We start from the raw sequence: 17,752 nt of genomic DNA on the forward strand, positions 1-17,752 counted from the left end.
TCATTTAGTCTCAGAGCTACTGGATTTCTCAGCCCGTTTTCACTGCACGGTGGTGCCAACTTTCACTCCTTCATTCACGCGGCTGAAGAGCTTCTGTGAGTTGTTCCTCGTTCTTCGGCAATGTCCAAATCAGATACAGGATGAAAAACCCCAGGAGCTGTGCTCCTGCAGAGCTCATCCCATACACCGCTGCCTATCCTCCTCCTCCTCACCACCACGCTCCTTCTAAGGGCAGTCTTGGCTCTTAATATCTTCGCTTAATTAGCTATTCAACTGACTGAGACTGGTGCAAAGGCAGAACAGCAATCTGTACTACAGAAGTGCGGGGTCAAAATGTTAGGATCGCGAACTTTTAATTAATTTTCTACCTTACAAATCAGCCTCACCACGAAGTTCAAAGAGAGCAGCGTGCGTCCACAGTAATGCACTGAGAACTCACACAGGAATGGGAAGGAACCAGAAAGCGAGAAATCAAAGGCAAGAAAAAGACATCAGGAAAGAAATCAGAGGTCAAGCCTATGTTTTTTAATCCCTTGCTCTCCCATCCTCATGAAACATCCTTCACTCCTCCTCCACCAGGGCCATGCTGCCAGCCCTGAGAACCCCGCATCCCAGCCCGTCATCCCCAACGGAGACCCTTCCTGGGGAAGCTGCTCCCCTGCCCAGGCACCAGCCACCCAGGTGCAGAGGAGCGTGGTGGGCTGGGAAGAGCCACCTGGGTCTCCGGAGGACGGCAGGCGATCGGCTGCCAAGTTTTCAACAGCCCGAAGGGAGTTTATTCACCCACTACCTGCCTCGGAAATAGAAATAAGACCCTCGAATCTCAGCACCAGAGATGCAATTCCCCACCAGCTGACCAGAGACAGGATCGGGCCAACATCAGAAGACGTATTAGAAAATATTTCTTCCTAAAAACGTGCATGATTTAAAGGCTATCCTTTCTAACACCTCAGGCAGGCAGCATATGCCCACCTGCAGCAAAGCAGAGCGTATGTTTTGTCTCTACCCATTTTGTTCATCCTTCCAGTAATTCACTGTTAACAGTCACCCCCCAGCATCCGCAGGGACATTTCACTGACAGGTTTCTAAACGGACAGTAAAAATAAAAAAAAACCAAAACAAAACCAAAACCACAGGTACCCATGAAGTCCCAGTGAAATGGCACATTCTTAATTGCTTTCAAAATGACTATACGCTTATAAAGGTATTCTGTATCCTTAAGCAGCAAGAAGCTGAAGGAGAAACAGTGAAAATGCTTGCAATTGTTCTGAAAAATAATTATATTTTAAATGCACATGTATGTTACTTTATTTTTAAGGAGCTTTTTTTTTTTTTAAAGAAAAAAATTACTATATTCTTCTAGCAGCAGCCTCAGTTTGAAAGGTAACTAAAACCAACTCCTCCTCCCGGAGGCAGAGTTTCTGGTGTTAATTCCATATAAAAAGAACAGAAGAAAAAAAAAAAAAAAAAATATCTGTGAGTTGACTTGCGGATTCTCTTCCGGGCTAAGAAATGCTCTTCTGCGCTGAGAAAGGGAGCGCTACAGTTGGGCATGGAAATGCCACGTTATTGTCCTGATACAAAGATTAAATTCCTCTATCGCACAGTTCGTGAACCGTTCCTTAAAGCAGGGCAGCCCCAACCACTGCGCCTGCGAAGGCAGGGAAAGGGCTCCGGGGTATCCTCCAGCTGCCGGGTTTTTACAGTCTGTTCTACGCCCAGGCACGGCTTTAGGATCGCTCTCTTCTAAGGCTTCTTCCACTTCTCCCTATTCTTCTGACCATCTTTTTATTATTTTCTTTCTGGCAAGAACGCTATGAAAAAAGGGAAGTTTCCTGCCCCACAACCTTCCCTTGACCAATATTCAGGATTCACGCTGCTTCTCCCAACAGAACTAGTCCTAACCTAGGTCCGAATTCTGCCGCCTTAAGAGTATGTTTGGCATTAATCTCCAGAACAGATGCACCAGTTTGTGTGTTCTGGTTTGAAGACTGCAGTGCCCATTGCATCTGGAATATGTTTACAAGGATGAGATTTCAAAATTCAGCAGCACTTGGACAGTAAAACTGCTAAAAAAATATAATTCAGCTTCCTGGGTAGCACAGCCCATCTGGCAGAAATCTTTATTCCCCAGGGATACCCTTATCAACAGCACTACGTTGTACTGCTTACACAGGGAGCAAATACTTTCCCAGCTTCACCAGTTCCAAGACACCAACTGCAAGTGAAGGACTGAAAATAATTTGTATTTGATTTGCAAAAATTCCCTTTGATGTGTGCTGCTGTCTGCTGCTTCCTCCCAACACAAAAGCACAACGAGAGATGGAAATAGCGTTTGCAGAACCTACTTAGAGAACACCAGGACCTACACCATCAGTCCTGACCCACAGCATCTCAAAATACTCCAGTTTTGGGTCCCCACAGCTCCACAGTGACGCACGTCAAGCACTGGCGTAAGTATTTCTAAAATCCCAGCCAGACCCAGAAATAGGTATCAGCGTTGTCCCCCCGCACACGGGTGGCCCAAAGCATCCTCAAGGGAAGGTGTGAACCTCCAGCTTGTCCATTATTTAAATGCATATACATATATTAATTAATTAACAAAAGGAGGCCTATTATAGACAAGATTGACACAGTGGAGCCCATACCCTCACTGGAAAAAAATGTTAGGGAATCTGTAAATTTAAAAAAAGAGTTTTAAATCTCTAATCTAAGGCAACAAGTTAGAAGACACCACTGCGGCAAGTGTCTGACAGCCTTTTGCCCTGTGCGGGACAGTGACACAGCAGGGAGAAAGGTGGAAGGAGATAATGTTACGTGAAAATAAAGTCACACTAAATGTGAAAAGAATAGTCTAAGCAGAGCTGAGCAAATGCATTGGGGCAGAAAACACACAATTCTATCACGTAAGTCAAAAAGTCCCATACAATCATACTTAAAATGGTTTAAAGTTTAATAAGTTTAAAGCCCAGCAAAAAAAAAAAAAAAAAAAAAAAAAAATCACAAGACACATCCTTTATGTAAACATTATGCTTTCCAAACGTCTGTCTAACCCTAGGAGATGCTCCACAGCCTTCATCAGATGGAATTAACCTCTTCCAAAGCAGAAGAATTTCCCAGAGTCCATTTTTTCTCTAAACGTAAGTCAGATCAAGACCCGTCCCGCACAGCACACACCATTTAGTTCACCGAAAGGGCACAACCACGCGAGTGACCCGAGAGGAAGACGAGGATGACAAGGCTGTAGACCCAACCACAGCGGCTCCAGCTACTGCTCACACACGTGGTCATCAGTGACTTCAGACCACTACATCTCACCGAAACATATGTTCACTACAGAAACAGATTTGGCAGCTGTAAGAACAATTAAAAGGCAAGAACACAAAGTTCTCATTTGTGCCAGTAACTAAATATGGATGATGATGGGACCAAGGTCTCTGTCTCTGCTAATAGCTCAAAAATTATTCTTCCCCAACGTAGCTCTGGACAATGAAAGCTGCACCTTGAGACCACACGGGCACAATCACAGCGCTCCTCTAGAGAACACCCTGTTAGGGCATGAGTTCATTTAAGCCCTTCCAACCACTGAACACTTCATGCTATTTCACACCACTTTCAAAAAAGGCAGGGAAGGAGCAAGGAAAAAGAGATGGAAACCCATTCCTTCTCCCCTCCTCTGCGCGGTGGGATGTCACCTGTCAGAATAAAGAGCATTTAGGCCTTTTTAGCAAAACTTTCCCTTTGGTTTTGATGACTTTGGGCAAGATTGCTCAGCAGCACGGAGGGACCAGCACAGACACCTGGACGAGGAGGCATCGGTCTCCGTTACAGAGCACTGACCATGATGCTGCTGGGACACAGCACCACCCGCAGAGGAAGGAACCTCCACGAGAAGGGGCTCACGCGTCTGCAAAAGGGGTGTCAGCACAGAGTCAGTGCCACAAACCCCATTTTACGCTCCCAAAGCCCCAGCCAGAAATCTCAGCTCCAGTAACCAAGTAAATACCAGAAAAAAAACACAAAAAACAAAAAACAAAAAACAATGCGGTGGCTTCAAAATGACATTTTTCTTTGCAGCTGGGGAAGGGGAAGAGTGAACGGGTGACATGCGAAATTCCCAGTCCACGGATGGCAACCGAGAGCGCAGTAGCCCATGCCTCTTTCCTTCGGAGATGGCAACGCAGCAGTTTATCCACGGGAAAAGCCTGCAAAGTGGAAGCAGCTGCGAAACGCAGGGACACGTCAACAGCAGCCACCAGGCCTGTAACACTGACCGTAAACCAGCAACTGCAAAGGAGTGATAGAAATTAAAAACCTTGCTTTACAAGGCTAAAAAAAAAAAAAAAAAAGTCAGCAAGTTTTGGTTTTTTGTTTCTTTTTTTTCAATTTGACTTGCGGTTTCACCTCAGTGTTGGACACCGATTGTTATTAACTTCGTTGTTTAGTAAGGAGCAAAATGAGCCCCTCTGTCTACTATGCTTTTAACTCAAATTTCAGTATGGGGTAATATGGAATGGGAAGGGGCACAATCCAAAATTTCTTGAGGACCTTACTTCAAAGGAAGCTTTACTTGCAGCCTTGCAGCTGGAGACCAGTTGTTTAATTACCCCACACTTTGTGTTGACCAAGATATCCAAGAGTTAAACTTCAGATTGCAGTGACGTTCCTGTTTGAGCCACAACCGTGGTACCACTTACTGCTCCCTCCCCAGCGACACGTTTAGAGCTGGTCCTCCAACCTTAACAAGTGGTCGTGCAAACACCCCAAGAGGTTTACAGAAGTTACTGTATCTAAACTCAAAAGATGTGAATTCTATGCGAATGGTAAAGCCTCAAAAAATACCCAAACACTCGTGGGAATTTCTCCTCCTCCCCATGAAAAGGTCAATGAGCTGGTTAAAAATCTCACACCGCTTGGGTGTTGTTTCTCTTGGTAACTCTTCTGGAGTAGCAATAGTACCACACATCGGAGGCAGGACGGGGAAATTCAGTAACACACCACCTTAGATCATTAGGACCAGCTTTCTACCAAAGCTCAAACCATGATTGTTGGATAAACCCTTCCCAGAGACAGGAGCATTGAGTATTTCCCTACTTTGTAAATTTTCCCGTCTCACAAGGATATTGCAGAGTCTGTGGGGAGAAGGAAACGCTACCTTTGTTAATGGTTTGGAGGAGGGAACTAAAGGAAAATGAAGTCACAATCACGTTCACCCGTCCCTACATGCAGGCGCTGAACCTCGTCAGACAACGACTTCCCATCAGCATGAGCAGAATACGTACGAACACTGAATTCCTGAAGACACCAAACAGCTGCTTCACCGTCTAAATAGGTCTTCCCATAAAATTAACTGTGAAAAAGTGATGTTTAGACACCATGGGCAGATATTTATTATTTTTTCTTCTGGGAGAAGGAGTATCAAGGTCTTTCCCTACTTTTGTATGTAGTGTATGTAGCTCACGGGCATATTTCAGAAAGGTGAGAGGTCTCCATTTCCCTGCTGAATCTCCATAGCAAGAGAAGCCTCGCTCTTTGAGCAAACTCTTTACATCAAATAGACAATCAAGCCCTTTCCTCATGCGGTTGCTTCCCAGCACTATTGAGCTACACAGGCAGTGACATAATTGATTTCACTTGCTGAACTAGAAAAGGCTGTACCAACACAGGAGTGCATCTATAGCAGGAACGTCCAAACCCACAAACCTTTCCCACTGTAGGCCATGCATTAAAACAAATTATCATCGCTGAAAGATAAAAAAAAAGAATTTTTTTTTTTTCTTTCAAAGTAAAACCATTCAAATTAATACACGAAAAATCTGCTACTTGGATAACAGAGTCCAGAATGAGCCTAGGAGAAGAGGATTCTAGTTAGATCTACACTTCATGTTCCATGATGATGAGAACTTTACACAAAGAGGAAGCAGAGCAGGATACAGAAATCTGCCCGAACTATTGGCATCCACGTGGAAAATTCTGGGGAAAAAAAAGTCCATAGTTTTGCTCTTCCAGTTGGCCATGACAAGGTTCCCCTGGGATGGAACACCAGGGATAAGGTGGTCCAGGCAAGGTCCACAACAGAAAGCCGGGAGGATAAAGGCAGCAGAGAAAGGAGGAAAAGAGAAGTCAATGACAAAAGCCAGTCTGAGGAACCACTTTCACACGACATACCCACTTTCTCCTGTGGCACCATCAAGGCAAAGACTCAAACCACAGCCAGGCCTTTCTAAGACACAAAAACTAGTGAATTTAAAGTGGCAAACCCCCTATATCTCTGTTTTTGAGAGGACACACAGTGCTGGCCCTGGAGCAGCCCCCCTCCTGGGCGCAGGCGGTGCCTGCCACGCTGCGGGGGCAAAGGGGTTAAAAACTTAACCGAGAGCTGACCCGACAGGTATCTTTTGTTTAAGATTCCTGCCCAAGTTGGGTGAGAGTTTCATGCACATCAGCCCATCGGAGTGGGACAATTTATTTAAATGAATCGGCAAATTCCAACCAGAACTTTTTTTCCATCTTTTCTGATCAGCTCCCACCGAGAGCCCAAACCTCAAGTTTCCAGTTCCTCTTTAAACCACGCACCATGACTACGACCTGCTCTTTCTCTAGGGTGTCTGGGACAGTTCTGTGCCCTCCTGCGGGCGCACCTCAGCTCCCAAAATGCAGTTATCCCTCCACAATAACTGCTTTTTGCTCAAATTCTATTGCTCTGTGTCTGTCTCTCCTCCACCGTCAGCGTCCGTAGCGCGGCTCAGAGCAGGAGCCGAGATGCAGAAACTGGAGCTGAGATGCAGAAACTAGGAAGGAAATTGAGCGGTTCCTCCCGCAAGTAAGTGTTTAAGCAGTATTCTTCTAACTTAAAACGACCCCGATGACTGCAAATCCAAAAGGGACCCTGGAGTAAACGGAGGGAAAGAAATTTTGTTGTGTGAGGAGGAACTTCTGCTCCAGTTGAAAAGAATACATACTGGAGCGATCTGAAGCTGCCTATAAATATTCGAGAACATCAAAGCCGGTCCTGTTAAATTAAAAATGCTGTCACACAGATAGGAACTAGCCTCTAGCACTGCCAGCTTCAACATGTGAGCCTCTGATCTGAGAGGCAGAGGCTCAGCTCTTCAAGAAATTTTATTCACCATAAGAAGGGAAGGGGAAAAAAAAAAAAAAAAAAAAGCAAACCAGCAGTTGAGTTTAATAAGGATATTAAATACCTTACGAGTGAGCTAATTAGAGCTTAACTCTTTCAGGACACTTCAGGCCTTTTACTGACAAGGACGGTAGTTTGTTCCCATGCACCTCCACAGCTGGGATGTCTCCTGACTCCAGGACCCTTCCCATCCAAACCCCCGAAATAAAAGCTTATGCCGTCTTCAGAAATAACAAATATTTTGTTGGTTTCATCTTGGTGTAACTTTAATTTAATCATACTGCATACATCACACGTACACACGTGCGCATACATTTTGGCTGACTATTCCACACCAGGGATCTATGTTTAATGCTAAAGCTGTCCCCAGAGATTTCAGACCTCCTTCATCTTTCCATAGGTGCCTGAAGATAACAAGAGGGGTGGACAAAAGGAGACCAGATGACTTTGACTTCTGCTATTTGAGAAGATTCAGCTCCTGGTGGCAGCTGAATATAACCAAAATACGCACGGTTGAGAAATTCATCCCGATCTGCAACTGCAACCCTGTTATTTCACTACAGAAGGATCTCCGTGAATCCCCCGTCCCAAAGCCTACAAAGATTATCACGAGCGTGGTGGGGGAGGAGGAGCTCTGGTGGCACAGCTTGCTCAAGGAGAACGGCGAAAAACCCAAATAAGATCACACCTTGGGAGTTCTTTTGCATCAACTACTCCGCAACATCTTTTCCTCAGACACAGTGTTGGGATGTAAAAGATATTATCTTTTAAACAGGCAAAACCCTGCCAGGGAGCGTATCGGGGATACCTTGCCTCTGAGCAAAAAGAGGTCTCCAGCCCTTGGCTCCTATTAAATACTGAACTCAGGAGCATCTCCTGGCTCTGTTTCACAGGTTCATTTCTCGCTCCCAGCCTTGCTACAACATCACCCAGGACATCTGCCAGCTTGGCATCCCCACCAGAAAGCGTTCATCTTGATCCTCCCAGCGTGAAAGAACGGCATCTGCTGCAAAGGGCGTCTAAAGAAACACAAAACAGGCAGGAGAAAGCGCGCTGGACCCTTGTGAAATACAGCACCGCGATGGGAACCGATACGTTTTCCTGTTACAGCAAACACCCCTTGCGTCAGGAAAAACCCCGATCTGCCTAAAAAAAGGGGCAGAACTGCTGCACTGTGTATCCCAACCTCTGTCCCCAGCTCCAAAGCCAGCAAGGACAGGTAGAACTTCAGTGCAGCAAGAACAGACAGCAGTAGCGTGCTCAACTGGCACGCCGTATAGATAATATTGATGTTTTACCTATGAGATATGGATATTATTACTGTTGTTGTTAAGGTAAAACCTATCAAGGGTCAATTGTGAGTGCCACCATTCCGCCAGGCCCAAACAAGAAGCCACATCTATAAATCTTCCAAGGGCAGTCTTTGCAGGGGAAAAAAAAATTAAAAAAAATCACATCCTTCAAAAGAGGTTCTTCTCCCCGAACTACAGAGTTTCAGAACTGACCCCTCAGTGTTTAGAAACTAACAGAATGCCTTCCACAATTCCATGTCAGTCCTCCAAACCCACTTTTCTCAATCTGTCTTCCGAGTGGCCTGTTTAAGGCTGGAAACTTCCAGTTCCAAAGGTGAAGCCCTCAATGGAACGTCTGGTGAGAGTCTCTTCTACTTGGCGGGGTGTGGGGGGGTAACGGATAAAGAGAGAAATAGAGAAGGATTTTTCCCACCCACGCTTAATACGCTTTTTATTGTATTTTTTTTTTTTTAAAGCAGGCAAGCATCAAAAGCCTCAAAGTAGGAAAACAGATCTTGGCACAAACTAGGGTCTTTCCTGAATTAAAGGCAATTTTTCAAACACTACAATCAGAAGCATTTGAAAGTTGCTTACCAAGCAAATGCAATAAATTCACAGTAGGAGGCACGTACTTGCAACACGCATGCCTGTACAGCTAATTAAACAGTTGTCCTCAAACCACGACTGCAGACTCTTAAAATATGCCCCTTTAGTTCTTTGTCAGGCCAGTCACCTCCTCACCGACTCCTCCGTTTGCTTTACTGCTGAAAATGATGCAAAATAATAAAACAGCTTAAGCTCAAGAAAACCAACAGAAAGCTTAAGCTGGCCAGCAGCTTCAGAAAACAACTAAAATCCTTATATTAATGCACGGAGTAACATGAGTCTGGGAAGCCTAGAGAGTCTGCATATATTAAGCTACATATTTAAGGCCGTACTTGTGTCTGGAACATAACAGGCACCTAATCAACCTTTGTAAACTGGCTTTTCATCTTAAAGCCAAGTGCAACAACAAAAGTCTTTTAAAGCAGCATGAAAAGGAAATGGAAAAAAAAAAAAAATAATTGAATGAAAGCAATTCGTCACTGTGAAGAGGACACCCTAAGCCACCAGAACCCTATTCTCCTGAGCTCTGCTACTCCATCCCAACACAAGCACAGCTCCACCAACGGGATAAGGACAAAAAAGTGCAGGTTTTTTGGCAGTCTCTCCTGGGTATCCACAAGATCACCCTCCCCCGGCCACCTCCGGCTCAAGTGTCAAGCAGTCAAGAAAAATGCAGAAAAAATATATTTTTTTATTTTTTTACATGAATCTTCTGTTGCTGTCGTAGCAATTTCAAAACATGTCTTTGTTTAAAAACAATCTCTTTTTCTTTTGCCAATCTCCTTTAATGTGAAGGGCTCTCCCTTCAAGCCAGGAAACATGAGAAATAAGGCCAAGCATTCAGCTCGCATCCATTCTGTTCTCATCCGTAGGCACCACAGGCTCGGCTCTGACCACACTCGGACGCTGACGTGCAGATGCCCCGACGAAGAGATACTACGGACAAGTTTAATATTTAACACTTCCTAAATAAAGCACTTCTAACGCACCGAGTGTCTTCATGCAAATAGATGTGCCACTCACATCTCCAGGGAGGACACACAGTGGATTTCTGCCTCCGGATCTTACCTTCCCTTAACCAGTACCATGCTGGCCTCTGGAAAGCATTCACACTTTGGAAAACTATGTTTATGAGAGTTATTTTGGTCCAGAAGGGCCTCACTTTGAAATTCCAAAACAAGGACTAGAAGACTGTAATAAAAAAAAGAAAAAAATAAAAAAAAAGGGAGCATTTTTAAATACACGCTGCACCACAAGACGGTATAAACTGGAAGAAAATTACTATGTATGCTAATCAATGGTTTTATACAACTGCTCAGGACTTTCCTATAAGATCCGCTCGCAGCAAAGCTGCCTGCATTTCTCTCTCACCAAATCATGACCTCTACGTGCTTCACCTGGAGTCATTTCAGGAGCCCTTCACCAGGCAAAGCAATTAAAAGGACGTTACCCCGTCCCATAATCACATCCAGCAGCTCCGGGAGAGCGAGCACCAGCTCTATCCGTGGGGCACAGCCGGCCACAAGCGCCGGTAACACCGCGGAGCGGGCTGTAATTACACCTAAACCATTATAGTCACATACATCCAGTCTCAACATAAATATACATAAATAAAAAAAAAAAAAAAAAGAAAAAAAAAAGGTTCTCCAAACAACTCCGTGTTTAACGATTTTTGAGCACCTCCCCTCTCTGGGATTTTTCCCTCTTTCCACCTCCCAAACAAGCGATGGGAGTCCATGGAAAGGGAAGCGGTCAGCATCCTGCCAGCCAGGGCAAGGTTTTCAACAGCACAGACCTTATACATCTATACGGAGGTTTAATTAAACTTAAGGACTATGCGGAAAAGTTACCTGAACTCCCACAAACTATTTTTTCCCCACCTGTGTTTGGGCTCGAGCAGAAGTCGCACTGGTTGGCCCGAGAACAAGACCCAGCACTGCAAGCTTTCTGCTTCTATTCACTTTCTTAACCTACTTTATTCTTATTCCTCTAAATAGGTCACATTAGCGTTTTTTGCTCTTTCCATTGTACCTTCTCCTCCATACTTAGGTATCTTTTACCTCATTTTCTTACACTGTGCCTCCCACCTTCTCCCTCCAGGGACGGTCCCGGTCCCACGAGCTGACGAGGCTCTGGCAGATGCAACTCCATGTGAATACCCCAGGCATCGGAGCTTCCTCCGAACCCAGTAACTCACCCCCAAATTTGGTACCTTACCCTTTGAGCAGCCCTCTCCCCTGCCGTAACGCCGAGAAACATGTATTTATTATTGTCTTAGACTCATTTAGAAACAGTTTGCACAGGTGCCCTTAACTCTCCATTAATACATTACAATGCATTGTAATAGTCTAAGGCTTCAAAGTCCAAAGTTTTTATCTAGGTAAATAGGATTTACTAGCCCTTAAAATTCCATGCTAATTTGGTGTTTATATTAATTATTTCATGAAGTGTTTCTTTTTTCCAGAAGACATAAAATACGACATGAAACCACCCAACGGGAGAGAGAAGGATGTTCTTGCAGAAAGTTTGAGCATCCAAGTAAGCGCCCCTTCTCACCACCATCTCCGACACCCCCCTCCCACGGCGTCGCAGTGTACCTTCACAGGGTGGCACCAGCACAGGACTCTCAAAGCATCTACAGCTGCAAGGAGACGTGACACAAGAGTCGGTAGCCAGCACAGGAGGAGGTACCAAGTCCTTTCACCACCATTCCACAAGCCATCTTGGATATTGCAGTTATGAAGAATTAATAAAAAAAAAAATAAGGATCCTTATTTACGATGCTGCACTCGGAAGCCAATGAGGACAGGCAACTCCTTGTGAACCGAGGCAGCGGTGACGTGGCCGGGCTGGAGCTCACCGTGCGGAGAAGGTGCCCAGTGCTGGAGGATGAGCCACCTACACAAAACTCTTTGATGGGCTCCTTCAGCTCTCCCCGTGTACTGCCCCACACCATGGGACACCAGGGACTAAAGCATGACTGGAACTTAAGAAACTGGAGGGGAGGAACAGTGGGAGGGATGGAAACTGGGAAACATCTGGATCTGAGATGGGTGGGTGTCAGGAGGATGGGGCCAGTCTTTCTTCAGTGGTGCCCAGTGACAGGACAAGAGGTAACGGGAACAAACTTGAACTATAAGAAGTTCCATCTAAACATGAGGAGGAACTTCTTTCCTTTGAGGGTGGCAGAGCCCTGGAACAGGCTGCCCAGAGAGGTGGTGGAGTCTCCGTCTCTGGAGACTGGACATGCTCCTGTGCAACCTGCTCCAAGAGCACCTACTCTGGCAGGAGGGTTGGACTAGATGATCTCCAGAGGTCCCTTCCAACCCCATAGCATTCTGTGATTCTGTGACATCAAGGCCAGGACATACCTCTGCTGCAGGCAAGCTCTTTGTGCCCTACGCGCTCCACAAAGGCCATCCAGGTACAATAACCATGCAAGTCTTTACCTCAATGTTCCCTTATTTCAAAGGTGGATTACGCTTCCTTTATCGTCTTGGCCTTCTCCTGCAGAGGACCCAGACCCGGAGTCACCTGTTGCGCTCCCAGGAAAAACACCTTCCTTTCACAGCACGAAAAACTCGGTACCGGCAGCGACAGAGATGGGGATCCAGCCCTGAAAGACCCGGGGAACTCCAGGCACGAGCAGCCTTCACTCTTCCACCAGAAACTGCCAAAGAACAAGCACCGATTGACCTCAGACCAGGCACAACTCATCGCAGAAACTGTAGAAGAAAAGCCTGCTGTCCGCAGGACTAGAACTGTATTTTTCACCTATTTTTCACCTCCCAACCCTCTCCCCTAACAGAGAGGGCTGAGGAGCGCTGCCAACTCACAGACTGCAACCTCCAGTTCAGGCTTCAAAGCCTGCACACGTGCTTGGAAGAACTGAGATTTTGGGAAATGCACAACCGAAACGTGCAAAATATATTGCTATTCCATGCATACACCAAGGCTGTCGTATAGGAGAGCCTTCTTCCCACCAGCTGGACAGCCAAGTCTGAATTCAATGATAACCAGAACACAAAAGAAAAACCAAAGCTTAGAGCAGACAAAGTTTCTGATCCACAAAGCAACAAGTACAGACATTACTCCCCGCTTTCAGAACACAACAGACACACACCTGACGCTGTTATAACCAAAAACAAGCTGTCAGTGACTTGCCATTATCAAAATAAAAATAAATTTAAAGCAGGAAATAAGCACTGTGAAAGCTCGGATTTTTTTAATTTTTATTTTAAGACGGCAGCAATTAAGTCTCTTCCACTAACGATTCAGCCTCGTTATCTCTTTAACACAAGCTCCTTAATTTTCGGCAGGCCTTCAGAGCGGTGATGGGACTCAGGGTTTGGATGAGAGCCTCAAGCAGGACAGAGCTTAGACTCAACAGCCGAGGTTGGACATCTCAAAGATGACTGTTTCCACAACATCTGCCAGTTGTGAGCATCTGCTCATAACATCAAAGACTGAAAAGTCAGAGAGAACAAAACCTACGGCCTAGTCCCGCTTCTCACACAAGACAGGACAGATACGCCCAGGTCTCCTGTCTTGGTACCAAAACAGAGAAAGACAGTGATGCTGGAGAGCCCTTCTCCTCATCCCACCCTCAGCACCCACAGCGCATCAGCTCTTCGTTTTCCATCAGAACGAAAAGAACCACTTTCCAATGACAGCTCAGCTCTAAGATACTTCACTCCAAGGACACGATGACAAAGCAGAGCTGAAGCCCCCAAAAAACCGGTACTAGGGATCCAGTTTTACCAGCCAAAGGGATTATCCCTGATGTCCTCAGGGTCATTACTGTAAGCCACAGCTTCACAGTTAAGGTATGGAAACCAACACAAACCCAATCGCAGGTGTCTTCATATTCTAAGAGGATAACCAGCAAAGAAAACATCCAACAAGGCAGTGACTCAAAGCCACAAATAATTCCATTTCCGCAATTTGAATGGCCTTCAGGCACTCAACTCAAGCAAGAAGAAACTAAACTCGCCTGTTCACACACACACACAAAAAGAAAAAAAAGAAAAGAAAATACACATTTTTGTTTTCCATCCTCAAAGGACACAAACCTTCCCTTGACTCAGCCTCCTCTGATCACTGCCAGACATCTATATATCTGCACCCTCGTTTCAAGTCTCTTTCAACACCGTTAAAAACTGTGCCAGTGCTTCAGAGCGTGAAGCCTAACCCCCCAGAAGTCTCAGTCTTTAGCAGCTTTGGCATTTTGAGAAAACAGAGGGAAAATCCAAAGCGATTTGAGGAAATAAGGGGTGGGAGGGGGACAGGAGGAAGGAACACGGGGGCACAGGGTCCTGCACCCCAGCTCCAATCCCCCCCATCTCCTGCACAGGAAAGACGAGGGGCAACAGCATCGCTACAAGGAACCGCCGTGCAAGAAGCTGGGGAGTGCCCCTCTTCTGTTTTCTTCCTGAGTTATCCTTGTTGTCCCCAAACCGTTACCTTTGGAGCACAGAAAAACACAAACAACTGGAGATTACTGTGTAATCTACACATCCCTCCAGCTCAATGGCCACGTAAAGTTCATTATTCCCCTGCCCAGGCTTCCAAGCACAAACAAACCAACCAAAACCCAAACTTTTATCCCATGAGAAAAAACAGGCCTAATATTTCTCAATCTCTCCTCCATGCTGCTGCACTTCGAAATTGTATATATTGGTAACTCATCGATATTACCATATTCAGCAGCGTACCTAAGGCAGGAATAGCAAACAGAAAGACTGAGGGAGAGAATTAACACTGATGAACATGTGTCATTTAAAGCTCTTGACACATCAGAGTTTTTAATGCAGTCTAAAACAAACATTAAGTTCCATCCTCTTTTCCCAGCACCTCACCTGGGCAGTGCCATCACCACGGCTTTCTAGGAAACACAGCAGCACTTGATGCTCCACACCTTGGCTACCAAGCAGAATGAGCAACCACAACAGAATTTTGCCCAGTGCAAGGAGAATTAAGATACATAATCCCACTCTGACCAAAAAAAAAGCCACTGCTGGTCACATCGGCGGTGCTCACTGTCCTAGCCGTGTAACCCTGTGGCCAAGTAGCGTCTAGGCTGACACTGAGCTACCGCTGAGCTTTGGGATGCTACAAGAAGTTTCAACTCTAAGAAGCTCACGAAGTCATAATTTGTTTTAAAGCAAAATACCATTTTGGAGGTTTCAACAAAGTCTTGTTTTCACAATCACTCTCTAATCAGCCGTTTTCAATTTCCAGTCTCAGCCATACCAACGGCCAGGATATTGCCCCAAGAAACACATAATATCCCAGCGTGCCAGGCACCACGGAGGAGGTTAGACCCTGGGGCAGCTTAAGGACCAGCTGACACAGCAACCTAAGGATGAGTTTGCTGAATACGAGCTGTGGCCACATGAAAGAAGACACAGGAACATTTCGTCTCTCTGAAGAGTTATTCTGGTAGACACTTGACCCTAATAAGGCTTGTTCACAATAACCTGAGAAACAATATAATAGCACACCACTGCTGGATAGGAATCTGACCAATACCCAGCTCAGGAGTGAACGTACAACCTACCAAAAGCTGAAAGTGCATTGTTTCTAAAGGTTTTTTGTTGTTGTTGTTGTTCAGACTTTCAAGACCAATGAGTAATTGATGCTATTAACATAAACAAAAGTAAGCCTTTGTGTAGTCCCAAAACCACAATTCCTTTGATCCATTCTTTAATGTGTGCCTGATTTTCAAGAATTTCTAATATTTCATTTTAAAGAAAAATGCACCTTAATCTTGAAAGAGCCTGTGTGCACTGACACGGTGGCTGGGGCCGAGCAGAGCTTGCTCCCCTGAGTGATGCCCCACCAGCTACCGTTGAACAGGTTCTTAGTGGCATTAGCATCACGGTCCTTTTCTAAATCTCCCAGTGAGCTTTAAATGATGACCCAGAACAGCAGATTCGGAGAGTTCCAAAAACGCAGAGACAAGCTGAAAAAGGGAGGCCAGACAACGCTGTGAAAGTCTTCCTAAATTTTGGCTCTGCAACGCTCGCTTTCAGGAGGAGATGAAGGAAGCGAGACGCTGACGAGAGATGCGATACCTCACCTAAAATCTCAGCAGTGAAAACATGACCAATACCTGCTCCGGGGCAACGGCTGCCATATTCCCTTCTCTAGAAGAAAACAGTGGCTCAGGAAAAGAGAATAGCCTGTTCATGACGTATGTTATCTAGGATGTGTACAGATCGATCAGCAAAACCGTTTTTGAGTGATAAATGTCTATAAAAGGTTTGCCCCATAATTTGGCTTCCCCTGTATCCTTTCCTACTCGGGGGCCTGTCTATTCGTCCCTCCAGGTATCGAGAGGAAGCAGCCAGTTGATGTTATACGCAGTAAGGCCCACAAAAGTCCATTTAATACATTAATACATTTGTCTTCACAAAATACTATGGTTTTTTCCTCCGCTTTCACTTACAATCTCAAGGAAAGCGCGACCTCAGCAAACGGCCGCTGTTCTGCTCTTAACACTCAACACCTGACCCAAACAGGAACTTCAGAGTCTCTCCTTAGCCCCAGAGACACAGCCTTAGCTCTTACCCATCTTGCTTGATAATGCGCCAAAAGGTTAGAAAAGGTCTGCTTCAGCCCCTACCAGCACCACCTTTCCTAAAAATGCCAGAAATATAAATTAATTGGTCCGTCCCATCTTCTCCAGAATACTAACTTCACACCAGCAGCCTGTCCTCACGGCTCCTCCGCCTGCAAGGGAGCTCCCGTAAGAAATCCTCCCAGCTGAAACTGGTTTGAGATAACAAGCACTCAAGAGCAGTATTCCTCACTTAAAAGGGAAGAAAGAAAAAAAAAAAAGTTATTTTGATAGTATTTGTGCCGGTAGAACTTTACCAGGTTTGTTCAGATCTTACTTGCCACCCGTTAGCTTTTTTAAAGTTTTACATCTATGTGTGTGTATACGTACATGGAACTCAAGCAAACAAACCCCACAGCTGTTAACGAGAAGCAAGGATTGCTATCGGCAATCGCTTAACAGTCGAACTTATTAAAACACCGTTTAAGTCGTTTTTTCTGTACTTAGCCAAAGGGGGAAAAAAAAAAAAAAAAAAAATAAAGTCAACAATTACAAGGGAGTACAAAGGAGCGCGATAAGCCCTTCAGGAGTTTCTCACAGCGGCAGGAATGGCTGCCTTCCGACAAACACCCCCAAAAATCCACTTCTCCGGCGAGAAAGCCAAGCGCCGCGCGAGAAGCAGTTCCGCGCGGAGAAAAGAAGCGCTTAAAATCCGCTCCAAGCGCCGGAGGAGGAGCGGCTCCGCGGAGGGCGGCAGCGCAGCCGGTGCGCGGGGGGATGCGGAGTCCGGCCGGCCCCCACGCCCGGCGCTCCCGCGGTCCCTGACGCGGGGCTCCCCCGCGGGGCCGGCCGTCGAGGGGGGAGGCCGGGGGGGGGGGGAGAGAGCCCGGCGGCCACCCGCACCCCCGCGCGGCCCCGCCCCCGCGGAGCGCAGCCTCCCCTCCCCGCCCCGCCGCCACCGCGCCCGCGGAAGGCCGGCCCGCGGCTCGGCGGCCCCGCTCGCCGGCTGTCAAAGGCAGCCCGGGCCAGGCGAGGGGCCGAGGCTCGGCGGGGGCCTTTGTGCGCGGCCGCGCATCTGTCACCGCGGCGGCGCCCCCAGGCCGCGCGGCGCACGTGGGGCGGCGGGGCCCGGCCCGGCCCGGGCTTTGTGCC

General features: G+C 46.3%; 1 protein-coding gene across 1 annotated transcript in view; it reads right to left on the reverse strand.

Annotated features, from left to right (window-relative positions):
* Window positions 1–17,752, reverse strand: part of ZNRF3 (zinc and ring finger 3) — a 79,991-nt gene that overhangs the window by 61,617 nt on the left and 622 nt on the right. The gene's annotated exons all lie outside the window — the stretch shown is intronic.

Source organism: Numenius arquata, chromosome 16, assembly GCF_964106895.1.
Source record: "Numenius arquata chromosome 16, bNumArq3.hap1.1, whole genome shotgun sequence".
NCBI lineage: Eukaryota > Metazoa > Chordata > Aves > Charadriiformes > Scolopacidae > Numenius > Numenius arquata.